The sequence below is a fragment of the Lemur catta genome, chromosome 1, assembly GCF_020740605.2.
Source record: "Lemur catta isolate mLemCat1 chromosome 1, mLemCat1.pri, whole genome shotgun sequence".
Lineage (NCBI taxonomy): Eukaryota > Metazoa > Chordata > Mammalia > Primates > Lemuridae > Lemur > Lemur catta.
This window is the reverse complement of record NC_059128.1, coordinates 99,043,246-99,067,448: the sequence shown is the minus strand read 5'-3', so window position 1 is coordinate 99,067,448 and position 24,203 is coordinate 99,043,246. Positions and strand designations below refer to the sequence as shown.

The window sequence follows — 24,203 nt, the reverse complement described above, 5'->3', positions numbered from 1 at the left end:
CCATGCTTTTGCGCTTGCTGTTTGCATGGGATGAGGCACTTCTTCCTCCACCTTCTTTTCCTGATGAAATTCTACCCATTCTTCAAACATCAAACTCAACTAAACTCAAACATCTCTTGCTCCATAACGCTTTCTAGGGCAAAATTAGCCTCCACTGTCTTCTGGGTTCCACTACAAGGGACTATGTCCATATGCAAACTTCACAGTTAGACACCAGCGTCTTTGTTTCGCTCAGGTCGAGACAGACTACGAGCCTGTCTTGTTGGTGGCTGTGCCCGTGACACTGCTCAATGTTACTATTACTGTTCAAGGAGTAAATGTCTGCTGAGCCCCCAAATGACTTCTGCTGCCCACTGCACCCGGGACCCCAGAGGCAGGGTCTGGCCCCACTGCCTAGCGCCTTCCACCCAGTGGTCGCCATGCTGGACTCATGAATACTGTACTTCAGTACCAAAATCGTATACTTTGTTTGGTCCAAAATTTTTATTTCAGAATTTTGAAAATGTGAAACCTCAGGCCGGGCGCGGTGGCTCACGTCTGTAATCCTAGCTCTGGGAGGCCGAGGCGGGTGGATCGCTCGAGGTCAGGAGTTCGAGACCAGCCTGAGCAAGAGTGAGACCCTGTCTCTACTAAAAATAGAAAGAAATTATCTGGCCAACTAAAAATATATATACAAAAAAAAAAATTAGCCGGGCATGGTGGCTCATGCCTGTAGTCCCAGCTACTCGGGAGGCTGAGGCAGTAGGATCGCTTAAGCCCAGGAGTCTGAGGTTGCTGTGAGCTAGGCTGACGCCACGGCACTCACTCTAGCCCGGGCAACAAAGTGAGACTCTGTCTCAAAAAATAAATAAATAAATAAAAATTAAAAAAAATAAAAAAAAAATGTGAAACCTCAAATAAACCAATTGTAAGAAAAAAAGAAGTATGAGAAAATTGGGAAATTACCGATGTTCATAACTGGAAAATTTTGAACACTGGATATTTTGCTAATGAGGAATTATCAATTGTCAGGGTGCAACAATAGTACTGTGGTTACGTGTTTTACAGGGCTCTCTTCTTCCAGAGGTGCATCCTGAAGGAATACGATGTATTGGATTGGCTTCAACAGAATCCAGCTGGGATGAAGGGACTGGGTAAGGGTATAGGTGAAATAAGACTGGCCACGAGTTGATAATTGTGGAAGCCAGACATGGAAGTTAATTACACTAATCTCTCAGTGGTTTGCGTATGTTCTGAAAAGGAGACAACAACAATGTAAAAAAAAAAAAAAAAAAACTAGACCTTCAAAGGTGAAATACCTCTTGAGAACTACTGAGACACGGCACGAGAGTAGACAAAGCAAAACTCTGTTGCAAGAATAACTACTACATTACTCACAGACTTTCCTATCATGTGGAATATCAACATGACAGTTTCGAAACTGATACAGGAAGCATGCATCAGAATCTCCATCTGAACGAGATAAAACTGCAGAACTTACAGGCAAACCGGAAACACGTTAGAAACAAAACGATGGCTCCTTATGAATACAAGACTGCAGTCCCTGAAAAAAAAGTCAAAAGGCCTTGTCAGCGGAAAATATTTGAAGATATCACACAAATACATCTTCTCACCATTCCTCAACTAGGGTAGAGTCAGGAAAAGCTTTTTCTGAAAAATATTACAGAAAAAAAAACCCCATACTTGTGACATAATGATTCTGCCAATATCCTCTGATTTTAAGATTCTGCTTTAAAAGGGATCAAATAGCATTTTTATAAATCTACACTTCCTTGGTATTCTAAAACATTTTTGCATTTAAAATTATTAAATATTTGGGTTTATGGTGCTACCTTTTTTAAAAAATATCTTTTTGTGAAATACAAATACCTACTTCAGCATTCTGTGATATGCACAGTAACAGCCCTGGTCCCTTATTCCAGTATGTAATAACGTATGTGACAATAACGCATTGTCACAGCTGGAAGGGTGGGTGCCGGCAGCCCAGCTCTGGATGCGCGTCAGAACCAGCCAGGGAGTTTTAAAAGATACTAACGCCCTGACCCACCACAGCTCACTTAAATCAGGCTCCCCGAGGGGCAGGTGAGGGGAGGTGGGCCCAGGTGACTGTAAAGTGCAGTCAGAGACCACTGAGATTCTGGTCCAAGGTATGAGAAGCTGAGCCCACCCAGGGCTGGTCCAACGCTGAGCCCTGTAGAGCTAGGACCGTGGCGCCGAATGCCAATGCCAGCTCAGGCTCTTTTTGCCTCTCTGTTACCTAGATAGTTGGCCTCCAGGTGGGTGCAGCAGGCAGGCTCCTCTCCCAAGTGGGGAAAGGGTGAAGTCCCTGCCAGGCTGGTGGAAAGTGACCGCAGGCCGTGACTGCTGACGTTCCCCTCTCCCCAACAGGGAAGCCGCAGGCTGCTGGGTAGGCACAATCCTATCTCTCAGCTTCTGATCTGATCTGAAACTTAGAAGTCTGAGATAAAGCCGCCAGCCTGTGGGAGCCAGGCCAGACCACAGAGGAAGGAAAGGAGGAAGACCCAGAGAAGACTCGGGCAAGGACAAGAGCCTTCATACGTCTGGGGCAAAGCAGGCTGGGAACCTGGAGGGGGACAGGCAGCCCCTGAGGACAGAACCAAGATCTTCAAGAGGGAGCTTCTGGGAGGCAGCCTCTAGCTCAAACCACAGAGGCACTATCCACACCCCCATATACCACACACACACACACACACACACACACACACACACACACACACGAGGACAGGTGGAGCCTAGGGGGTCTAACCCTGGGAGGGAGTGGGGGGGTAAAGTTGGGGTGGAGACAGGGGCCTGGAACACCTCTCTGGCAATACGTACCAAACCCAATTGTGCTGAAAAACCAGACTGGCCTGGGTGGGCCTATCTCAGAGCCCCCAGGGTGCAGTCTGGGGGTCACCCGGATATCAAGCTCCAGTCTTGAGCTCCACGTGTGGCCCAGGTGGGGAACAACTGCCCTGACCTTCTGTGTCTGCTCCTTTCATGAGGCCTGGAACCCACCAGGGAGACAACACACAACGGAGAGTGAGCAGAAGTATGAGAATCTAGGGACCGACAGAGTAGTCATCCTCAGATGAGGTTTCGCTTTCCCAGGTTTCGGTCACCCTCGGCCAACTGCAGTCCAGAAATAGGTACGTACAGTAGAGTAAGATATTTTGAGAAGGAGAGATCACATTCCCTTCACTTTTATTACAGTATATTGTTATGATTGTTCTGTTTGATTATTAGTTATTGTTATTAATCTTTCGCCGTGCCTAATTTACACGTTAAATGTCATGCTAGGTATATCTACACAGGAAGACACACAGTGTTTACGGAGCTGGCACTGTCTCCAGTTTCAGGCACCCACAGGGGGTCTTAGGCCATCTCCCCTGCAGACAAGGACTTGGGGACTAGCAGGACAAGATGAAAAGCAGGGGCGGGAGGCGGAATGGATGGTGGGTGCTGAAGGTGAGTTTAAATTCCATTCTACACCTCCTCCGTGGGCACGTGCTCAGTGCTGGGGTCCTTGTCGGGCAGGGGGTCAGGAATCGTGGCTGCCCTCAGAGAGAATTGCCTCTTTCTAAGAAGGAGACAGGCGTAGCCAGGAGAACTGCTAGGCAAGCAATCGGAGGGAGGGAGACTTCCCTAAGGGACCCCCCGCCTCCTGGGCACATCTACCTGGCCACTTCACAGGTGCTGCAAATGCAGCACGTCTGCAGCTCAGTCACATTATCTGACACCAAATCCCGATTTGTCCTTCCTACACATGGCTCCCTCTGCTACCTGCCTGGAATGTTGCACCTCATCCTGGGTCTCAGCCCTACCCCGCCTGCCCCATCAGCCTCCAGTGCCCCTCCCCTCCCCGCCCTGCCACACCCCAGGCTGCGTGGGTGTCGCATCCTCCCTCCCCTCCTGGGAGGCAGGGCTCGTGCCCTGCTCACTCCTGAGTGCTGGGAACACACGCAGCACCTGACGCACCGGAGGGCGCTCAGAAAACATCTGCCCGGTAGCTCAGAGGCGTTCAGGGAGGGTGCCCAGAGCAGGGCAGGAGGGAAGCCTCCTATGGGAGGCAGTACTTGAGGGGGCTCCAAAGAGGGCCAGGACTTGTCCCTGGAGAGCAAAGGCCCAGAGCAGGGAGGCAGCTGGTGCTGATTCCAGAGGCTAGAGGTGGGAGCACAGAGGGGGAGGAGGGGAGAAGGTGGGTGGGCGCAGGGGACAGACCACCACACAGCGCCCAGGGTGCTTTTCCAGTGACCGAGTGACCACCCAGGGGAACTGCTGCACCTCCCTTGGAGGATTTGCATTCACGAGAAGCTTTCCTGGCAATCATTAACCTGAGCTTCACCCTCTGGGACTAGGGGGTTGTTAGCAGATACAGCGGTGGGTGAGCCATTTCATGTAATTATTACCCAAAGAACACACCCCACAGGCGAGGGGGAAATGGTCAGGGCAGCCAAGGAGCTCAGGAGGCGTGAGCTGGCAGAGGGAAGGAGGTCACATGCATGGGGAGGCTGGCACCTGCCCAGACCCCCGGCCCAGACTGGAGGGCACTGGGGTCAGAGAAGGACACAGGGCTCTGATGAGAAAGGGCGAGACTTGCAAGTGGCCCACAGGAGCTCAGAGGCGGAGGGACCACAGGCCGATGCCCCCGCCCCATAACATACCACCGTTCCCACTGGGCATGTGGCATTGGGCTCTGGAGTCCACTCCCCTGGCTTTGAGTCCTGAAGCCTCTGTAGGTCTCACCTTCCTCCCTAGGTCTCACCTTCCTCCCTTGTGACGTGGAGATACCATGTTGATTTGAACTCCCAGTTAGGGAGCACTTAGTCTATTCCAAGCCCCTATGGACACTTTATGCCCCATTTCATTTTTTCATTTTCACAACATCCCTCCAGGTGGGCACTTTTATAATCCCCATCCTAACTGCCTCTTTGGTGTGTTTCGGGCGTCAGCAAGCACCCTGGTAAGCGCTTGGTGCCCAGTAGGTGTTCGACGGAGCAGCTGCTGCTATAACTATGTTAGAACTGAGGATGTGCCTGCTCTGGCCTGTCCCAGGCTACAGGACAGACTGCAGAATTTATTCTCCTTCTTCCTCGCTAGGATGTTATTTTTCCTGCTAACCCAATGTCATAAGTAGCACATTTCACAGTATTTGAATGCAGCAGTGGATTAAGAGCCCCGGTGGCTGAAATGTGACACAAGGTCATTATTCTAGCATTATTAAGCACCAGGCTTTTTTTAGAGGGCTGAGGCAAAATACATTATTCAAAAATCCATGAAGAATAGGAATAAGAGGCCCTCTAAATCAGCCCCCAGGAACATGCAGCACCAGTCCAGGAAGGTGTAAATAGTAACCCCACCTTCCCTGGGCCTCTGCTGCCCAGGGCCACCTCTGAGGGTCCAGGTTGGCCTCGGGCTTCCAACCCAAGGTCTGCCCAGAACCCAAGGCACCCATGGGAGGATGTAGCATGGAACTGCCAAGCAGGTGATGGTGGGATTCTTACTACAGCTGTCCGTAAACCCAGGTTGTCCCTTCCTGTCCCCAAAGCCCCAAGTGCCGCAGCTTATTGTAGAAAATGATTCATTTTGCCCAGGGAGGAAAAGCAGGGCCTCTGTATGAGGAGCGAGAAGAAAAATCATTTCCATGGCTAAGATACGTCTCCCAAACACGGCCCCACTGTATCCCACAGAGTGCACTGGGCGTGTGAAGTGGGAGGTCCAGGTCAAGGTGAAAACATGCTTGGAGATCGGTCCTTGCCTTTCTCAGCACAGGAATGTCATGCTGGGCTGGCATCTGTGTAAGGAGGTAGAAAAGTGGTCTGCAGCGTGAGTCAAGGGCCACCCTCTATGCCCTGAGACTGGAGATTTCACCATTAGAGATTCGTTTCTTTGGGTCTTAATGGAAGGGCCTGAGGAACAGGTTGATACTTTGAGGAGAGGTGTTGTAGGAAGTAGCTGAAATTATTAGGGCAAACTTTTTTTCTTTCTCTCACTATTCATACAAAGACCCAGATCTTCCTCCCTGGACAAAGTAAATTCATTTCCCCAATAACTGGCAGCAGCTGGGACGACAGAGACAAATCAGAGCAGGAAGGGAGGAGTGGAGAGGAGAGAACTCAGTTGTGTCAGGGCCCATCCTGGACAGTTTGTGGGGGAAATCCGTGCTGGACCCGGAGTCCTGAGACCTGATTCAAGTCTGACTCCAGCTGTCCCTGGGAAGCCCAGGGGACTGTGCACAAGCTACACAACCGTCAGTTTCCTCATCTCAAGGTGAGAAAGTGGAGATGACAATGCCTGCTCTGCTCCTCCAGAGAGGTCCCCAAGATCCAATTAAAGAGAGTGCCCAGCACCAGCAGGCTGGGTGGGCGCTCCTGAAGGCACAGCGGGCACAGCCCCTTGCATGCCACCCTCCGGCTCGGCTCACCCACAGCAGGAATCATCTGCCCCAGAGACCTGGTTCAGCCTCTTCCTTCTCACGGCAGCATGACACTGAAACAAAGCCATCTTTAACAGAGCAAGACCCATCTTATCAGGAGAGGGGTTTTCCCTTTGAAAGTCAAATCTGAGGCCTGTGGACAATGGGGGTGTTCCCAGCACACCAGGCCCGCTCCCTCCCCTCCCCAGCCAGCTCGCAGGGCAGGCACAGGCGCTTAACCCTTGGAATTCACGGCCTCAGACTCCTCTGTTCTCCTCAGGCCCCTAAAGAAATCCTGAGGATGTGAAGCCAAGACTTTATGTTTGGAAGGAGAGAATGGTCCGGACATTCGCAAGGCAAAAGCGATGCTTCCAGAAGAGAGGCCAGGCGGGAATCCAGGGTCCAGGGTCACACCGAGAGCTGGTCAATGGCAAGGCCAGGAGGCCCCAGTCTCGTTAAGCTACACTTAGAAGCAACATTCCAGCAGCTGGGCATCGGGCACTGTGGCTGAGGCAAAGGTGAAGATTAAACCAGACTGGGAGGGAGTGGGGGAGAGGCAGCAGATGCACTTTCCCTTCCTGTTTGCTGGAGCCTGGGGGGAGCCAAATATTTCACCCTGCTTCACACAATTTCCTTTTTATTTTCCACTTACAATTTAAAAAAATGATTAGTCAGGTTCTAGAGAGGATGTGTACCAAATTCATTCAAGAAATGAACTACTGACATCCCACGGTTCAGAAACGGAGGCCTTCCCCTTGGTGCTCCAAGCTCTGGACCACCACCAGCCTTCATGGAGAAAGCACTCCGGGCAGGAGGCATTCGTGTGCCTTAACCTGGGAAAAGTTGCCTCCTGCCATGGGGACAACTGCAGCTACCAGGGGAATCATGGTCCCTCGCAGAAGTGCAAAGTCCCTGAGTCCACCCCTGTCCATCAAGCTCAAGCCCTCCCGCAACATTCACAGCCCCACGCCCCCACTGTCGGCAGCAAGTCCACTGCCTCCCGTCCCTCCGCTCCTTAGCTGGCTCACCTGTCACCCCAGGGTGATCAGCCTCCATCCTCTGGCCACCCTGAAGATCTGATGGCTTAACCTCTCCTGGGGACACCTGGCCCCACAGGATGCCAGAAACAGGGGGCCTCCTCGTTGGACTTCCTTTTCTCTTCCCTCCCCTTAGCTACCTTTTCCAGATGCACCGTCTGCTCTTCCACTTTCAAGAAGTCATCTCTGCCAATCACAGACCGACTGGGTTCCCTTTATTCTCTGCACTGGCAACCGGGATTATAGGAGTGTTTCAGGGAGTCGTTATATGGTGTCTTTACTGAGCAGGTAAAACAAATGCAACAAATGCTTAAGATCCGTGGCACCTGGCCCAGTTCAGCATTCATAAGAACTAGGCTGGGGTGGGGAACCACAAGGCCATGTGTGGCCTTCTAGGTCCTTAAGTGTGGCCTTTTGACTGAATCCAAATTTTACAGAACAAATCCTTTTATTTTTATTAACACATTTTTGTTCATCTTTTGTATTTTTATGTTATTTTTAAAATGAATGTATTTAAAACACCAAATAAAATGTTTCAACAAAATAATCCTCCCAGATTGACATGCACCATTAGAACATTAGTAAGCCATAGGGCTAAAGTGATGGCGGCCACACTCATGATTTAGTTCTAACTTTCCCCACCTGACTGGCACCACTATCGCATGATGCTGGTTAATGAGAGTTTATGGGGGTCGAGTACACCAGTCTGTTATCAGCTTTTGACAACAGTGCACTATATTTCTGTTTGAAGTGGAATTTGTGAATAGTTGCACAGCTGAACAGTATTTTTTAATTCTGTCTGCTTAACAGCCCATCATGTCAAGGAAGACCAAGAAAACGCTGAGGGAAGAAAAGAGATTTTGTAATGAGTATTTGGAATTGCACTATTACCTTGTTTCTGCTAAAGATAAGATGATTTGCTTGCTTTGTGATATTGCAATATCAACATTAAAGAAGTTCAATGCTCATCAGCATTATAACACTCATAAGGACCACAAATATTTTAAATTAGAGTGAGAAGCGTAAAAAGTTGTATTGCAGAAATTAAAAGATGAAAAGCAAAAGCAAAGACAATTCCTCCAAGCAGCAATAAGACCTGGAAATAATGCCACTGAAGCAACTTATAAAGTAGTTTATACACTTGCGAAAAAAGGGAAGCCATTCAGTGACATAGAAATTGTGAAAGAATGCATTGTCAAAGTTGTAGGATGCTTAAACCCCAATAACATTTCAAAGTACAAATAACTGCCTCTTTCAAGGAGAACCATAACTGATCATCAGCATGGATTAGACTTCAATTTAACAGACCAACTTTCATGCAATATTTCAAAATGAAAATATATATTATTCAATCACTTTGGATGAATCAACTGGTACTACTGACTCAGCGCAGGTTTTATACTTCATTTGGGTCACAATAGAAGATTTTCTTTGCCACAAAGAGTTACACAATTTGGGCACTCTTGCGAACAGTACATGGGGAATAGATATCTTCAACAACTTTCAAGATAAATGTCATGAAGTTGGACTGAATTTGGTAAACTGAATGTATGTACAGATGGTGCACCTTCCATGACAGGAAAACGTGAAGGGGTTATTGCACAGAAAAGCATTAACAGATCCAGATGCACTCATTCCTTTTCATTGTATCTTGCATCAGCAAAATCCCCGTGCTAAAGCTACTATTTTAAGTGACACTTTACAATAACTTATAAGTATTGTTAACTATGTTCCTGCAAATGCAACACAGCATCGTCAGTTACGTAACATGCTGAAGTTGAACAATGAGGCATTCAGTATGGCTTTGCCATATCATGCTAAAGTGTGTTGGCTGTCACAGGACAGGTGTTAGCCAAAATTTTATCTCTGCCAGAACAAATAGTTAAATTTTATGAAGAACAGAATCAGCAATATGAATTATTGAAAGAATATTTCTACAGGAATGGAGCATTTCTGTGTGATATCATGTCAAATCAAAACAATTTGAATATTTCTTTGCAAGATAAAACTAAGTCTGTATTCAGGGGTCCCCAACCTATGGTGAGTCGTATAATTATTTCATTATATATTACAATGTAATAATAATAGAAATAAAGTGCACAATAAATGTAATGTGCTTGAATCATCCCCAAACCATCCCCCCTGCCCCAGTCCGTGGAAAAATTGTCTTCCATGAAAACGGTCCCTGGTGCCAAAAAGGTTGGGGACCACTGCATATGTGGCAAAAAAAATCCAAGCATTTTGAAAAAAGCTATCTTTTTTCAAAACACTTATTCTTCAAAAGGAAATTTTAGATGAACATTTTCTCTAGTTAGCAAAGGTCATTGATGAGCAGGGTGATATACGTGAATCATTTGAAGAATATGAAGCTGTTATGGACCTATTAATTGGAGAATATAATGAAAGATTCACTAACTTGAGAATCATGACATCACAGTGAAATTAGCATTTCAGCCTCACCTAGTGGATATCACCAAGGCACCTAAAGAACTACTGATGGAATTGATTGAGCTCTCAGTAGATAACATTTTAAAGTCATTGTCTGATGACTAAGAAAGATCCAATTGAAATATGGAAAAATGTAGTAGAATACCCAAGCTTTTGGTGGCGACACGCCTGAAAATGCTTTCTTGCTTTTCAACCACTTATTTCTGCAAATCTACATTCTCCTACCTAACCCAAATCAAGACGCCCTTAAGGTCACAAATGACTGATACCCATCTAGAGGATCAGCTGGAATTGCGGACCTCCCTGCTGCAACCAAATGTTCAAATACTTTCCAACAAAAAGCAGATACAACAAAGTCATTAAAAGGTTAACTTTAAAATTAACAAACAGTTTTCATTTTTTGAAATTATTAAGTACATAGTACTTAGATTTTTACAAAATAATGTACGTTTTTATATATATATAATTGAAGTTTCTTGAATGTGGCCTAGCTGTTATTTGATTACAGCTAAATTAACGCGCCTTCCAACATGAAAATGTTCCCCACCCCTGATCTAGGTAAACACTTGCTGTGTGTGAGATTATTGCCCCAAAAATTCCACTCTCGAAAGGTCAATAACTCTTTAGATAACAATAAAAAAGAAATCACAAGGTAGCATGAGGAATCGCCAGATGGGTGCATGTGTTTGTGGACTTCCAGCAGATGTACTGACTGACAGCACACAGGCAGGACTGTGACCCATGCCAGCGTTGTAAGAACAGGTGAATCTGCACCCCCCTTGGAAACGAGTCTGTGTGATTTGAGGCAGTGTGGACCAGGACCCCCAGCTCCAACACAGCATTGATATGACCAATCGTTCTACCACTATTGCTTGGTTCTTCATGTTGTAAAGACTTTTCGGTCTTCAAGATTCCTTTCTCAAATCAAGTACTCCTGGAAGGTCAGAACCAGTTGACAGGTATGGGCACCTGATCCTGGGGGAGGGAGGCTCTGGTGGGGGCAGAAGGGGGGTTTCTACGGGGCAGGAAGAGGCAGCAAGATGGCCAAGGCTCACTCCAGGCAGCGGGGAACTGCTGCTGTTGCAACAGGCAGAAGGGAGAGAAGAGGTCGCCGTGTGCCAAAGGTCCGAAGGCAGATAGTTGAGTTCATCCAAGAGCGAGGTTTTGTTGATGTGGTATCAAAAAGGTCAGAAGGGCAGGGAGTTGACTGTATTGGCAAGAAATGGGTTGGACCGAATGCAGGTTTGGAACACACATCATGTGGGTCCTTCATCATAAGCAGCTTTACAGCCCACCATGAGCTCCCAGTGTGAGTCAGCACAAAGTCAAATTATTCTTGGGAATAGAAAATGTTTCCAAAGCACCCACAGGACCCCCCTACATCTCGGGCCCTGTCATCTCACCTTCCCTCTACACCATCAGGTTAACCTCCTCGTTGTACGTGTTCCTCCAGCCCCGGTTCTGATGGCTGTTGTCCTGACCCCAACACACGCATGCACTCCCCTGTGCCTCCCAATGTGCTTTCCCCATTCCTCATCTCCCAGCCCACCTCCTTCAGGAAGTCTTCCCGGAGAGCTTGCTGATTTAACCACTCATGCCAGGCTGGTTCCGAGCCTCATTTGGGCCTGCAGTTTACTGACCCTTATACTCTGTCCACTCACTTCTCCTCATCTAACTCAGATTCCAGGGCTCATCAGTTCAATCACTCTCTTGCTAATACAGTAAACTCTCTTGCCCCTCTAACTTTTTGATATCTCATTAACACAACCTCTTCCCTAGATGAACTCAACCATCTCCTCCCCTCCCTCAACCTGCAGCCATCAAACTCCTGGCGCATGGCACCCTCTTCCCTCCGTTCTGCCTTCTATGACAGCAGAGGTGTCTCTCTTCCTGCCCAGAGACAGCTAACTCCTGATGCCATCCTGGAACATAGCCCAGTACCTCCTCAGGGACCTCCATGCCAGGGACCTACCTCTCTCTAGTGAATCTCTTCCATCCGCATTCATAATTCCTAAGGAAAAAATATCCTTGACCAACTGGGGGGAAAAACTTATAATTTATATTCTATTAATAGACAAAAGACTAGTTTCCCTAATACATAAAGATTTCTTCCAATTCAATAAGCAAAAGACCAACAACCTCATAGAAAATGGGTAAAACATGAATAGACAGTTCACAGAAAAGGAAATACAAATGGCTCTCATATATATGACAACATGTTCAACTTTATTTATAGTGGGAAAAATGCAAGTTAAAGCTATATCGAGAAAGTATTTTTTGTCTTCCAGATTGGCAATATCAGTGAGTTTGACAACACTCTCTGTTGGAGAGTTTGGGATAAATGAGCAACCTCACACATGCTGGTAGGACTGTACACTCTTACAAACTCCACAGAGAGCAAGTTGCTAATATCTTTCAAAACACAGATGCACATACTCTCTGCCCATCAATTGCATTTCTAGGACTTCATCCCACATGCAGCCACATACATTTGCAAAATGACTGAAGTACAAGGTGATCCTGTGGGACATTGCTTGTGGTGGCCAAAGATGCAAAACAGCCTCCATGTCCAAAAAACAAGGAGATTACTTAAATAAGCTATGTGACATCCATACACTGGAACATTATATAGTCATAAACAAGGAAGTCGGAGCTCTCCATGTACTGATATGGAAAAAGCTCAGGACAGATAGCTAAGGGGGAAAAGGAAGGCTCGGGGCCAGAGAGTGCATCTGGTGTGCCACCATTTGGGGGAAGGAATCTACAAATGTCTTTACTAACACACGCATGAAACTGGTAAAGTGGCTTCCAAGGATGGGGGAAATGGGAGGTCAGAGGAGACAGGGGAATAAAAACTCTTCACAGTGAAATTTTCCCAATTTTTTTCACCTCAATCCTGCTCCTTCTGCAATCTTCATAATTTTTGAATTCTGAACCATTTATATTTGTTTTCTAAAAAGAAGGAGGAGGGGCAAAACAAGTAAGATTAAATACATAAACAAAACCCTCTCTGACCCACTCCCCTTTCTGGCTTCCACACCCTCTCCTCACCTCCACTGACGCATTTTTGGAAGGACTGTCTGCCAGCTGTCTCTCTTCCCACGGCAGCCCCATTCCTCCGTCCCATCCCTCCCTGTGGCACTTCCAAACCCAGAGGCCACTTCTCAGTCCTCCCGTCCCTTGTTTGCGCCCCGCAGCCAAGCCCTGCTCAGTGCACACCCCCACGTGGGCTCCACAGCACCGTCTCTCCAGGTTTCTCTGCTACCTTGTCCTCAACTTCCAAATGTCGGTGCTCCTGCTGCTTCCTGCTGGGCCCTCCTCCCCGCACTTCTCAGCCCACAGGTTCTCCCTAGGTGACCGCACTCGCCCGATGGCTTCTCTCTTCACCTGCGCGCCTGTAACTCCCACGTGTATATCTCCAGCCAGACCTCTCTTCCCGGCTCAGGACCGCGCTTGATGTCGCCCAGGTGTCTCCAATCCAACATGCCCAAATGTAACCCGCCAGCTTCCAGGCAGGTTCATCCTCCACTCCTGGGGCTTCTCCTTGCCACTCTCATGCCCAAACCCTTGCAGTCATCAAAACCTAGCAGTGTTCCCTCCTGGGTATCCCTAGAATCTGTCCGCACTCTCCCACCTCCACCACTGCCTGCCTAATCGGAGCCGGACCCATTCATTTGGTGAGGAAGCTACACAGCTCCTTCCCACCTCAGGGCCCTTGTACATGCTGTGACCAGGCCTTGAATACTCTCCTCCACTCTCCACCTCTGCTTTACCTTCATTAGTTCTTATCTCCCTTCTAGAATTCAGACTAACATCATTGCCTCAGAGAAGCACTTCTTGACTTCTAGACCAATGGATCTCACTGGGGGCAACTGTGCTCCCCAGGGAACATTTGGCAATCACTTTTGGTTGTCATAAGTGAGGAGGGTGTGTGTGTGTGTGTGTGTGTGTGTGTGGCTACTGGCATCTGTTGTGCAGAGGCTGGGCACGCTGCTGGACATCCTGCAATGCACAGGACAGTCCCCCACAGCAAAGAATTGTCTGGTCCAAAATATCAATGGGGCCAAGGTTGAGAAACCCTGCCTTGGACTAAGTCATGTCCCATGACACACTTTCATAACACACTCTGTTTCTCTTGCATACCACCTGTCACGATTAAATCTTTAATTGTGCCCAGGTATTGGCCAAGTTCCATTCTCTAAGCTTTATGAGATGAATAAATGAATTAAAGTCACTGGGGCATGTTTATCTCTGTATCTCCACCCCCAGTGCCCAGCTTGAGCACAGAGCCTCGAGCCTGGTAGTGAAAATGTTTGATATGACGCCCCCAAGGCATGGACCAAGGCACCCTGAACAGAGGCCACCCTGTGTCCTGGCCTCCAACTCCACTGGGCCCTCCATGTCATCCGATGGCAGTCCTTTCCCTTGCCCTTGACCAGACTCTTGCCCTGGACCATGGCACCTGGCTCTGCATAGCCTCTGCACACGCGTCAAGCCCTCATCTCTCTGTTCGTCTCCCCCACATGGTTCCATGGGCCCCTAAAGCCACCCGGCCCAAGTTTATCCCCTCCTCATCTTGTCAGACTGGCTGCTCCTCCTGTGAGTTCACTCCACCGCCAAACCGGAAGCCTGGGCATCCTCGTGTGGCATATCACCCCTCAGATACTCCCCGCACCCAGCCCGATGCCAGCCTCGGGGTGACCCAGCTTTCTCTTACTTGGTCTTCCTGCCTCAAGCCTCTTTCCCTCTCAGTCCCCCTGGAGCATCACCCCCAAAGGTGATCATCAGCCTGTGTCACTTCCTGATTAAAACTCCTTCAATACTGCTCATGCCCACAGGCCAAAGCCAAGTTCACTTGCCTGGTCAAGGACGAAACAGCCAAGACCCTCCATACTCCACCCACCCACTCCCACCCTCCACGGCTGCACCTCCAGCCATAGCTTTCTTCGGCCCCAGGCACACAAACACCTCGGAGGCACATATTTCACGCCAGTTTAGCCTCTTTCCTTCCCTCCCCTCCCCTTCCCTCTTAGATGCCCGAAGATCTCACGGTCATCCTTAAAGCCTAGTTCAAACACCTCTTCCTCAATAGTACGGAGGTTCCTCAAAAAATAAAACACAGAATTACCATATGATCCAGCAATTCCACTTCTGGGCATGGTGTACCCCCAGAGGAAGTGAGAGCTGGGACTCACACAGGTATTTGTACACCCATGTTCGTGGCCACATCATTCACAACAAAGGGTGAAGCAACCCAAGTATCCATTGACAAACAAATGAAAACAAAATGTAGTACACACATGCAATGGAATATTATACGGCCTTAAAAAGGAAATTCTGACACATGCTACAATGTGGATGGACCTTGAGGATGTTATGCTAAGAGAAATAAACCAATCATAAAAAGGCAAAGATTCCACTTACATGAGGTACCTAGAATAGTCCAATTCATGGAGACAGAAGGTAGAATGGTGGTTGCCAGGGGCTGGGAGAAGGGAAACGGGGAGTTAGTGTTTACTGGGCACAGAGTTCCAACTGGGGGATGATGAAAAGTTGCGGAGATAGATGGTGGTGATGGTTGCACGACAATGCGAATGTACTTCAGGACAATAAATTGTATACTCAAAAATGGTTAAAATTGTAAATTTTATGTTTTGTGTATTTTACCGCAATAACAAAAAAGCAAAAAGCAAAACAAGAAACCCACCTCTTCCTCCTGTGCAGCTGCCTGTACATTATTACCACCTCCTCCCCAGACTCGTGTGTGCCCCCCAGCCTGACTTCCCACTGCACGTCCTGGGTGGAGCCCCCCAGACGTGCATTCATAGCACTCCACAGTGACGGATGACATGTGTGGTTGCCCTCCCAGACTGAGACTATAAGAATGAATAACCCACACCAATAGCTCTGGGTTAATACTATCCCAAGCCTCACCTGTTGTCCCCAGAACAGTGATTTACTTCTAAGATTCATCAACAAACCCCTCCCACTCCCCCGTCCCCAGAAGACCTGCCCTTCCATTAAGCAAGGAGGTCAGAAGGGGGCTTCCGTGGACAAAGTTAATAAACAGCTAACTTGGGAGGAATAAACAAAATAAAACCAGGGGTAGGTCAGTGTGGGCGTGCCCTTGCATCTAACAACACCAGCTCTGCCCTCTCTCCCGCCTCTGCCTGGTGGGTGGGCTGATTCACTTCCTGTGTCCCCTCCCAGGGCAGCGTGAGAAGGGACAGTGGAGGAGAAGCTGAGTCCTTAGGGCACAGATAGATGATTAGTCACCACGCTGCCCTGTACTGGAAGGCCGCTGACATTCGCGTGTGGGCCCAGACCACAGGCCCCCCCCCAGCCCCCACCTTCTTATGTAACCAAGGTCTGGAAGGCAAAGAGAACTGGCCTTGGTTCTCAGCATGAGGTCCAGTGGGCCCCTCCGCCCACGAGTCCTTGGACCCCCCACCTACTGCCTCCACAGTCCGCATTCACAACACAGGAGCTGGGAAGAGAAGACTGCCTTGCCTGTCCTGAGGAAGATCACTGGGAGGGTCTTCAGAGATCATTTAACCCAGGGAGTCTCAAGCAGAAATGGCGCTGCCCTGAAGGGACATTTGGCAATGCCTGGGGACAGTCTTGGCTGTCAGGAAGGGAATGGGAGCTGATGCCATGGTATCTAGCGGGTAGAGGCCAAGGATGCTGCTAAACATCCTACAAAGCATGGGACAGTTTCCCACATCCAACCCCTCCCCCAACAAAGAATTATCCATCCAAAATGTCAACAGCGCTGAAGTTGAGACACCAGGATCTAATCCAACCTGTCTCTTTTACAGAAGAGGAAACTGAGGCTCAGAAGGCCACAGGGCCAAAGTCACCCTGTGAGTTAGACAGTGCCAGAATCCAGGGCTCCCCACCAGCTCCCAGGAGTGCAGCAACCAGCTCCAAGGCCAGTGGCACGCTGGCGGGGTGGCTGAACTTGGGACCCTGGGATCCAGAAGCTATGATGGGTGGGCTCCGTGTCTCTGGCAGCTCCAGATGAATCCCACCAAGGTCAGCCTGACCACCTCGGCCACAGGCTCCCGAATAATCAAAGAGAGATGACAGTTTAAGGGGGAATGGTGTGTCCAGGCAAAATGACCCTTCTTGAGGCTTAGGCAAAGCTCCCCCCTCAAGGCCAGAGAATGCTGGGGGTGGCCCTGGCCTGAGGTCAAGGTCAGAAGAGAGGGCAGCTGTGTGGGGTAAGGTCTGGCTTGGAGGACAAGGGGTGGGTGGGAATTAAACCTTGGATTACTGCTTTGGGGGGACACTATCTTTTTTCCTAGATGCCAAAAATGACTGTATCTCTGGCACCTGTTGGCTTGTCACTGCCATCCTGCGTAATTTCAAAGTGATGTCTAGAGTCACCATTAGCCTTTTCCCCAAGTAGCCACCACCATGTCCCCAACTGTGGGTCACACACCCCAGGGCATCAGAGCTGACGGTGCAGTCCCATTACTTATGAACAACTGACTCACATCGTGTTGCAACAGGAGTACTTTTCCATGCACTGTGGCTGACAGCAAACTTGTAGCAATGGGGTGATGAAGAGAAGGCCAGGGGACAGGAATGCATGAAGCTCTGTCTCAGGTCAAGGCCTCACCCTCTAGAGGAGATGGGAGCCCACAGGGGGCGGCTGGGGACAAGGATGGCGGGGGCAGTGGGGCGGGCCTACAACGGCCTCAGACACAGAAGGCACCATCACAGATTCATTTCTTCAGGCAAAGCATCATTACTGCTCCCGCACCTGCCCTGTCCCCTTCTTTCCTAATTTTGCCAACATGCCGGAAAACTACCTATCTTACAAGGCCCAACTTCTGGAGTCCCTCGCCCAACTCCACGGTTCAGGTGCATTCCAACTCTGAATATGGCAAACCACAATGACAATGGGAAAAGATGTTTGGGGTCAACAGCAGGGCTTGGGAAAAAACCCGAAGCTGCCCATGGATCTAACATATGTGCCTGCGCAAGAGCTGCTTCTGCCGTAAGGGATGTGCCAACCACCCTGGCCTCCAGGCTCTCTTACCGGATGCCCAGGGGAGGCCTCGGAGCCCCAAGCCTTCCCTGGGCCTCTGGCTGCACTTCTCAGACTGGTTTGCTATGCCTAGCCTGAGACCATCTGAACCTCCACCCCTTCCCCTAGGGCTGCCTGGAGCCTGGCTTTGGCTTTCCTCAACTTTCCCATGCCCAGAGGAATTTTAAAAGGCTGCCTGGAGAGGGCGCTACTCTCACCAAGAGATGAGTCATTTCCAGAGGAACTGGCCGCCATGGAGAGTAGCCCTGGAGGTTCCTTGCAAGGCTAGAGGTCTAATAGGGATTACTCCTTCCTGGAACATTCCAGTCACCCCATGTGGTGGCCATCTGTTCAGTCCCCTCTGGGTAACTCTGCAGGCAGCTGGCCTGAAGCTTTTTGTCAAGGGGGCTCTTAAGCACCCCTGGCAACCTGGTGCAGGGGACAGACCCAGCTTTGAATTAATTTGAGTCCAATTAAGAAAAACTCTAGCTCTGTCTCCAAGCGTCACTCTTTCCCTCTGGGACCCCAGTATCCCCATCTGTACACGGAGAAAGAGTCGATTGGATGTATTCATTCATTCAACACATGTTAACTGTGCACCTACTACACTCTGATCCCTGGGGATAGACTGGGGAACAAAAGAGACAGAAAGCCATACCTTTGAGTGGCTGATATTCTAGCAGGAAGGGCAGATGATAAATAAGATTTAAAAAAGTGAAACGTATAGGATGTCAGAAGGGGATAAGTGCTATGGAAAATACAGCAGAGAAGGAGCGGAGGGACGTGACTGCTAAGGCTCATTCCAGCTGAGAAATTGCGTCTAAAGCTTTTGCTCTGCTGAGTCTTCATTAAGAGCCAAGAATGGCAGTAGGAAACTGGGCAGGGCCATGGACATATACAGGACAGCTCTCAGGGGTGGTGGGGGTGGCAGGTTTGTGCAGGGGCTTGAGCCCCAGATACCCTCAGCAGCCTCCTCCAGGGAACAGAACTGACCAGCTCTGGGTGTCCTGGCCTGGGTCTGACGAGGAGTCCAGGAGTCACAGGGTTCCTGGCAGAGCCTCAAAAGTCCTGCCTGGGTACAGGATTCCTTCTAGAGCAGGGTAGGCTGCAACTTCAGGGCACTGCCACGGAAAGTCTTCTACATTCCTCACTCTGCCTTCCCCAGTCCACCCTGGCCTTAGATGAACAAGACACGGACCACCTCCACCTACAGGGGCTCTCAGCCCCTGCCCTTCCTTCCTCCTGACCTTCCCCGACAAGGTAGGATATCCCCTCCCCTTATACAGGGAGGGAGGGAGAAGAATTGAAAACTCCCCATTGCTCACAAATATTATCAATTTCTCTTCCTATAGAGATTATATCTGATCAACAAATACTTCTTGCAAACTTACTGTGTGCTCACGATGAGCCCTGCTCTCTGAGGGATACCCTGATGCATGGGCACTGCTCAGAAGGAACTTACAGCCCAACTGGGGAGGCCAGGCTAAGTCACATACACATGAGATAACAATCATCTCCTACAGCTTGTTTTGCAGCTTGCAGCGCCCTTTGGACCACTCACTCCCTCATAAAACCATGCAGATTCCATTGCCCCCATTTCACAGATGAGGAAATTGAGGCCCAGAAAAGCAGGTTCCTTTCCCCCAATTCATGGTTGCCCCATAGAGTGGTCAAAAGAGAGGGAAGGAAATAAAGATTAAAATTTCCAAATAAGATTTCCTGGAGGGATGGATAAGAATTCCACGTAGAGGGGACAAGGTCCCTCTGTTTCCAACCTAGGCAACGGCCAGGCTGGGCGTGTGACCCACCACCCTCTGTGTCTCCTTGGCTGGACAAGAAGTGATTGAGGGTAAAACAAAAGCCCGTCGTCTGTCTGAGAAAGCACAGGGGCTTATGGATGTGCTCATTGTTTTAAAAAAATAAAAGTTGCTCCAAGTGGGGAAGGATGCCAAGGGATCGCGATGGTGGCGCTGGGTGCCCTTCTGGTCCAACTTTTCCGACTGTCCTCTGCTCACCAAGGGCAGGGGTACTCCAGCTGGCAAAGCAGCTCTGCCGATCAGGTTAACTCATTCCATTCTCAAAAGCAGAGCGCCTTTCGCAGGCCGGGTGCTATGGCTACAGCGGGGAACAAAGCAGTCCCTGCCCTCCTGCAGCTCTCCGAGCTCAGCAAGGAGCTGGCTGTCTCCTGGAGAAGCTTCCTGTCTGGGTTTTCTTTCTGCTTGGAGGTGCCCTCCCTTGTGTGCCCCTTTCACAGGAAGAACCTGGGGAGTGGGTACAGGGAGGGGAGGAGAAACAAACCCCTGCTGAGTCACGGATGCAGCAAGAATGCGGACGCAACCATCTGGTTCTGGAAGGCTGTGGTTTGAGGCCCACCACTCAGTGGTGAAAAGTCCACTACATTTGTTCAGCGAAGAAACCTAAACCTCTCTGGGCCTCCTTGCCAATGGGCTAACGCCTGCTCCCTCGCTGGTTTGCTGAGAGATGTGTCCCTGTTAGCCTCTTAGCTCTTCTCTGACCCGCTGACCCCTCCCCATCTCTCTGGCTGTGCATGGGAAGGGGCGGTTGTCACCCCGTCCCACGCTGAGCTGAGCCCTCCTCCCTGCCTAAGCTGGAGGAAGCCCTTTCTGCTCGCATCCACAAGGGTCAGCCGGCTCCTGAGCTCTGTTCCTGCCCGGCTGCGCCCACCCCCTCTCCCGGGCTCAGTCTTGGCTGGGACTCGGGAAGAGGCTGCAGCTAGAGGGCAGGACGGCAGACGGGACACCCAGTAGCTGGGCACCCGCTTCCGCAGGGCCCAGGCCGACCCCCGTGGGCGGGAGGCCCCCTCGCCCGCACCGTCTCGATCATCCCGGTCTCATATCGCGTATCTGGCCCGAGACGGCGGGAAACACAAACGTAAAGACATTGCCCCCTGTGCAGTCCCTATCCAGGGATTATTTTAAGGGATGGAGCGGCGGGTGCAAACGCCCTGAAGGGTGAGAGGGAAAGTGTGAGAAGGCAAACAGCACCGGTTTCAGCAGGGAGCCTGGGCACGGGCGGCGACCGCCCCGCCTTCGCACGGGCGCCCCGCGTGCGGCCGAAGCGCGGCACTGCGAGCCGGTGCAGGGCCGCCCGGCGCAAACTTTTCCGAGCCGCCACGCGGGCTCCAGGGGGCACGGGAGCGGCCGCGGGCACAGGGCGCGCGTGGACGCGGAGGTGGGGAGCCCGCGTCCCGCCCCCGGTTACCTGGGTTCCGAGGGTCACGGGCGTCCAGTGGACAGGGCGCGGGGACGCGGCACAGGCAGGCCGGAGACGGGCCACTCCTCCCGCAGTGGCCTGGGACTCGCGGGCGCTGCACCTGGCCCGGCGCGTCGGCGCCTACCCACGCCGGCCCCCGCCGGTCCCCTCCTGTCCCCTCCCGCGCGGGGCGGGGCGGGGCGGCCGGAGGAGGAGCCGCGGCCTGTGGGCGCCCCTCCCCGAGCCCCGCCTGTGCCTCCCACGTGCCACCGACCCTGCACTCGGAGACTTCCAAACTCGCCCCCCCTCCTCGGCCAACGCCATGCGCCCATGGGGGCTCGGGGCGCGCATAGGGCCACTCACACCCTACACCCCTAGGGCCCATGTACGCCGCGCACCCCCACCTCCAGAGGCTGAGACCTGGGAGCCCCCGAGGGACCTCTCTGAGGGCAGACGGAGCCTGCCCCCCAGAAAAGTGCATGGTGTGGAGCACAGGGAAGGGGAGGAAAAAAGCTGGGTGCTCGCAGCCCCACCCCGCAGTGTCCCCTTCCCTGGTGGGAGAGGCTCCCGGCTGCTCTACGCCCTGTCATCAGCTTCACCCTGCTCTCTCTGGAGTGCCCAGGGCAGTGGCCCTTTGCCAGCCCTCACGTTCTCCCCCAGGGCTCCTTGCCCAGCGCACAAGCTCCCAGACTGGAAGGTGCTGGGCCAGGATGTCTGCCACCCGGTGAACACAGCGATAAGACATGAAGAGACACGGAAGAAACGTTTGGCTCCAGGGACCAGACTAGGCTGCTACTCCCGGGGTGCTGAAGGAACAGGTTGCAGCTACTTCCTGTCCCCCCCGCCCCACCCTACCAAGGCATTCTGGAAAATCCACCCTTGGACCAAACTCCGAGACTGAGACTGAGGCTGGGAGGTGGGTGGGGTGCCTCCTTAGCCACACCCATCAGCCCCAGGCTCTGAGCTCCTCTGCTCCAGGCCAGGTGGCTGAGTGTGGGACTGTGGAAAGAGCACAGGTCCAGAGATCTGGGCTGTAGTCTCCATTTAACTCTGCGGCCTTGGGCAAGTCTGCCTCTTTCCGGGCCTAAGTTTCCCCGTTTGCAGTGAGTGGGTTGCAGTCAGTTATCCCTAAATCTCTTTTTAGGGATCCCGAATTGTGCTGTTGGGTACCTTGCTTTATTTAAGGTTTTTATGTGGCTGTACATCTTGTAAGGGTGTGTGTGAGGGTGGGGTGAGCTTGTCCTCCCAGACCTAAGTTCTTAAAGGGAGAGAGGCTGAGGCCGTACAAATGAGCAGGCAGTCATCTGCAAACCAGAGCTTGGCAAGAACGACTGGGCGTGGCGGGGAGAGGAGCCCAGCTCTGCCTGATTCAGCGCAGAATCCCTCACCATCTACGAAATGGAGATTGACAGCCCCTACTTTGCCTTTGCAAGGCTGTCGAGGGGACTCCATGAGATAGCAGTCATGAAGCCGTTTGAAGGGGGAAATGGACAGGTTGCATGCTTTCTGACACCACTTTCCGATGCCCAGGACAATGATGGGTTTGAAGGCAGAATAGGTGAGGTGTTGTCTGGGAGGCAAAGCCTCGTTGCCCACCCTGAAGAAGGCATGCACCCAACCACCACCAGCCAAGGTAAATGTGCCCAGTGCCCACCCGGACTCCTGCCTCCTGCCTCCTGACTCCTGCAGGCATCTTTGTGTGCACCTTGGGAAAACAAAAGAGGGAAGGCAAAGAGGCTCCGGGCATAAATGGAGGTGGCCAGTGGATTGCTCATGAGTCAATTAGTGTATCATGGCCAAAGACGCCCTCTTCAGCTCTTACAGAGTTTAAAGTCTAGCTGAATGGTTGAACATGAACGCTCTGGAGAAAGACATGAGCAAGGAGAGAGTGTTGTGGATGGTGAGCACACAGGGGAATCAGAGCAGGGGAGAGGGAGGGTCTGAGACCCAGTGAGAGGAATTTAGAGAGTATTGGGTTCGACTCACCCATTTCATAGTGAGGAAACAGAGGCCCAGAGAGGGGAAGTGACCTGCCCAAGGGCACACAGTCACAGGACATTAGGAGCACAGCTGAAACTTGGTCCTAGGACTTCAGGACTCTGTGCTGGGTTTAGGTCTCCTGTGCAGGCCAAGGAGACTTGAAAAAGCATGGCGGATTGGGCTCATGCCAGTGGCTGGGAGGAGCACCCTGGCTGGGAGAAGGAGCTGAGCTGAGATGCAGAGGTAGAAACCTTGCATAGCTGGGGACAGGCAGGGGCTGGAAGGAGGGAGTTGCACAGACCTGGAAAGCCAGGTTGAGAACTGGAGAGCTTGGAGGATTTTGAGCCCACACCAGTTAGGGAGATATGGGCACAGGACATTTCTGGAGAGACACAGGCCCAAATTTCCCCATGAGATAGCAGGTGACATGTCAGAAAGGTATCGAGGTGACATGGAAAGAGCACCAGCAGTCAGGCGACCTGTAGTCAAATGGCCTTGAACAAGCTGTTGCTGTTCTCTGACCCTCAGTTTCTTTATCTGTGGAGTGGGGGACAGTAAGCTTTTTCCTTTCAGGGTTGTGACCACAGAATGAATTTGGAAGTGCTTTGTAAGCTGCAGAATGCTGAGCATATTTAATATTTGGAGTTGTGTTGTTTTTTCCAATGGCCTCAATAAACGTTTATGGAACTGACTTGTGTTGGATTGGGCACTGCATATCTCTCTGTGGCAATGGGAGGTTGGACCATGCCTGGGAGGTATCTGCAGCAGTCAGAAGGAGGCCTGGGGAAAGAGGGGTCGCCGGGTGGGGAGAAGGGAGGAGAGCTCCAGGCATAAATGTCAGTCACCCTTTGTCGCCTTTCAACATAACTGAATAAACCTTTGGGGGGAACAGTTCCATCCCAATCCACGTGACCCAATCTCCTATCTCTTCCTTCGCCTGTGTGTTCCCGGTGTACCATATCAGATGTCATTTTTCTCTGTTCATGTCCTTCAGCCATCCCAACCATGTGCCTACTCAGGGGCTCACCAGCAACTCCTGGGTGGGCCCAGGCCATCTGTCCCCTTTGGATTTGTT

The 24,203-nt window shown here is 50.9% G+C and overlaps 1 protein-coding gene across 2 annotated transcripts in view; it reads right to left on the bottom strand.

Moving 5' to 3' along the window:
• The window catches only part of PAQR5 (progestin and adipoQ receptor family member 5), a 74,873-nt gene extending 53,581 nt beyond the window's left edge, over positions 1-21,292 (bottom strand). Inside the window, exons 1-2 of one of the 2 annotated variants that reach the window (XM_045530660.1) lie at positions 21,158-21,292; positions 1,481-1,543 (exon numbers count right to left, since the gene is read on the bottom strand). The gene's annotated coding sequence lies outside the window, so the exon portion shown is untranslated. Of the gene's footprint in view, positions 1-1,480; positions 1,544-20,233; positions 20,263-21,157 lie in introns of those variants that run through there. The other variant, XM_045530667.1, reaches the window with a different exon arrangement.
• Between the last annotated feature and the right edge of the window lie 2,911 nt (positions 21,293-24,203).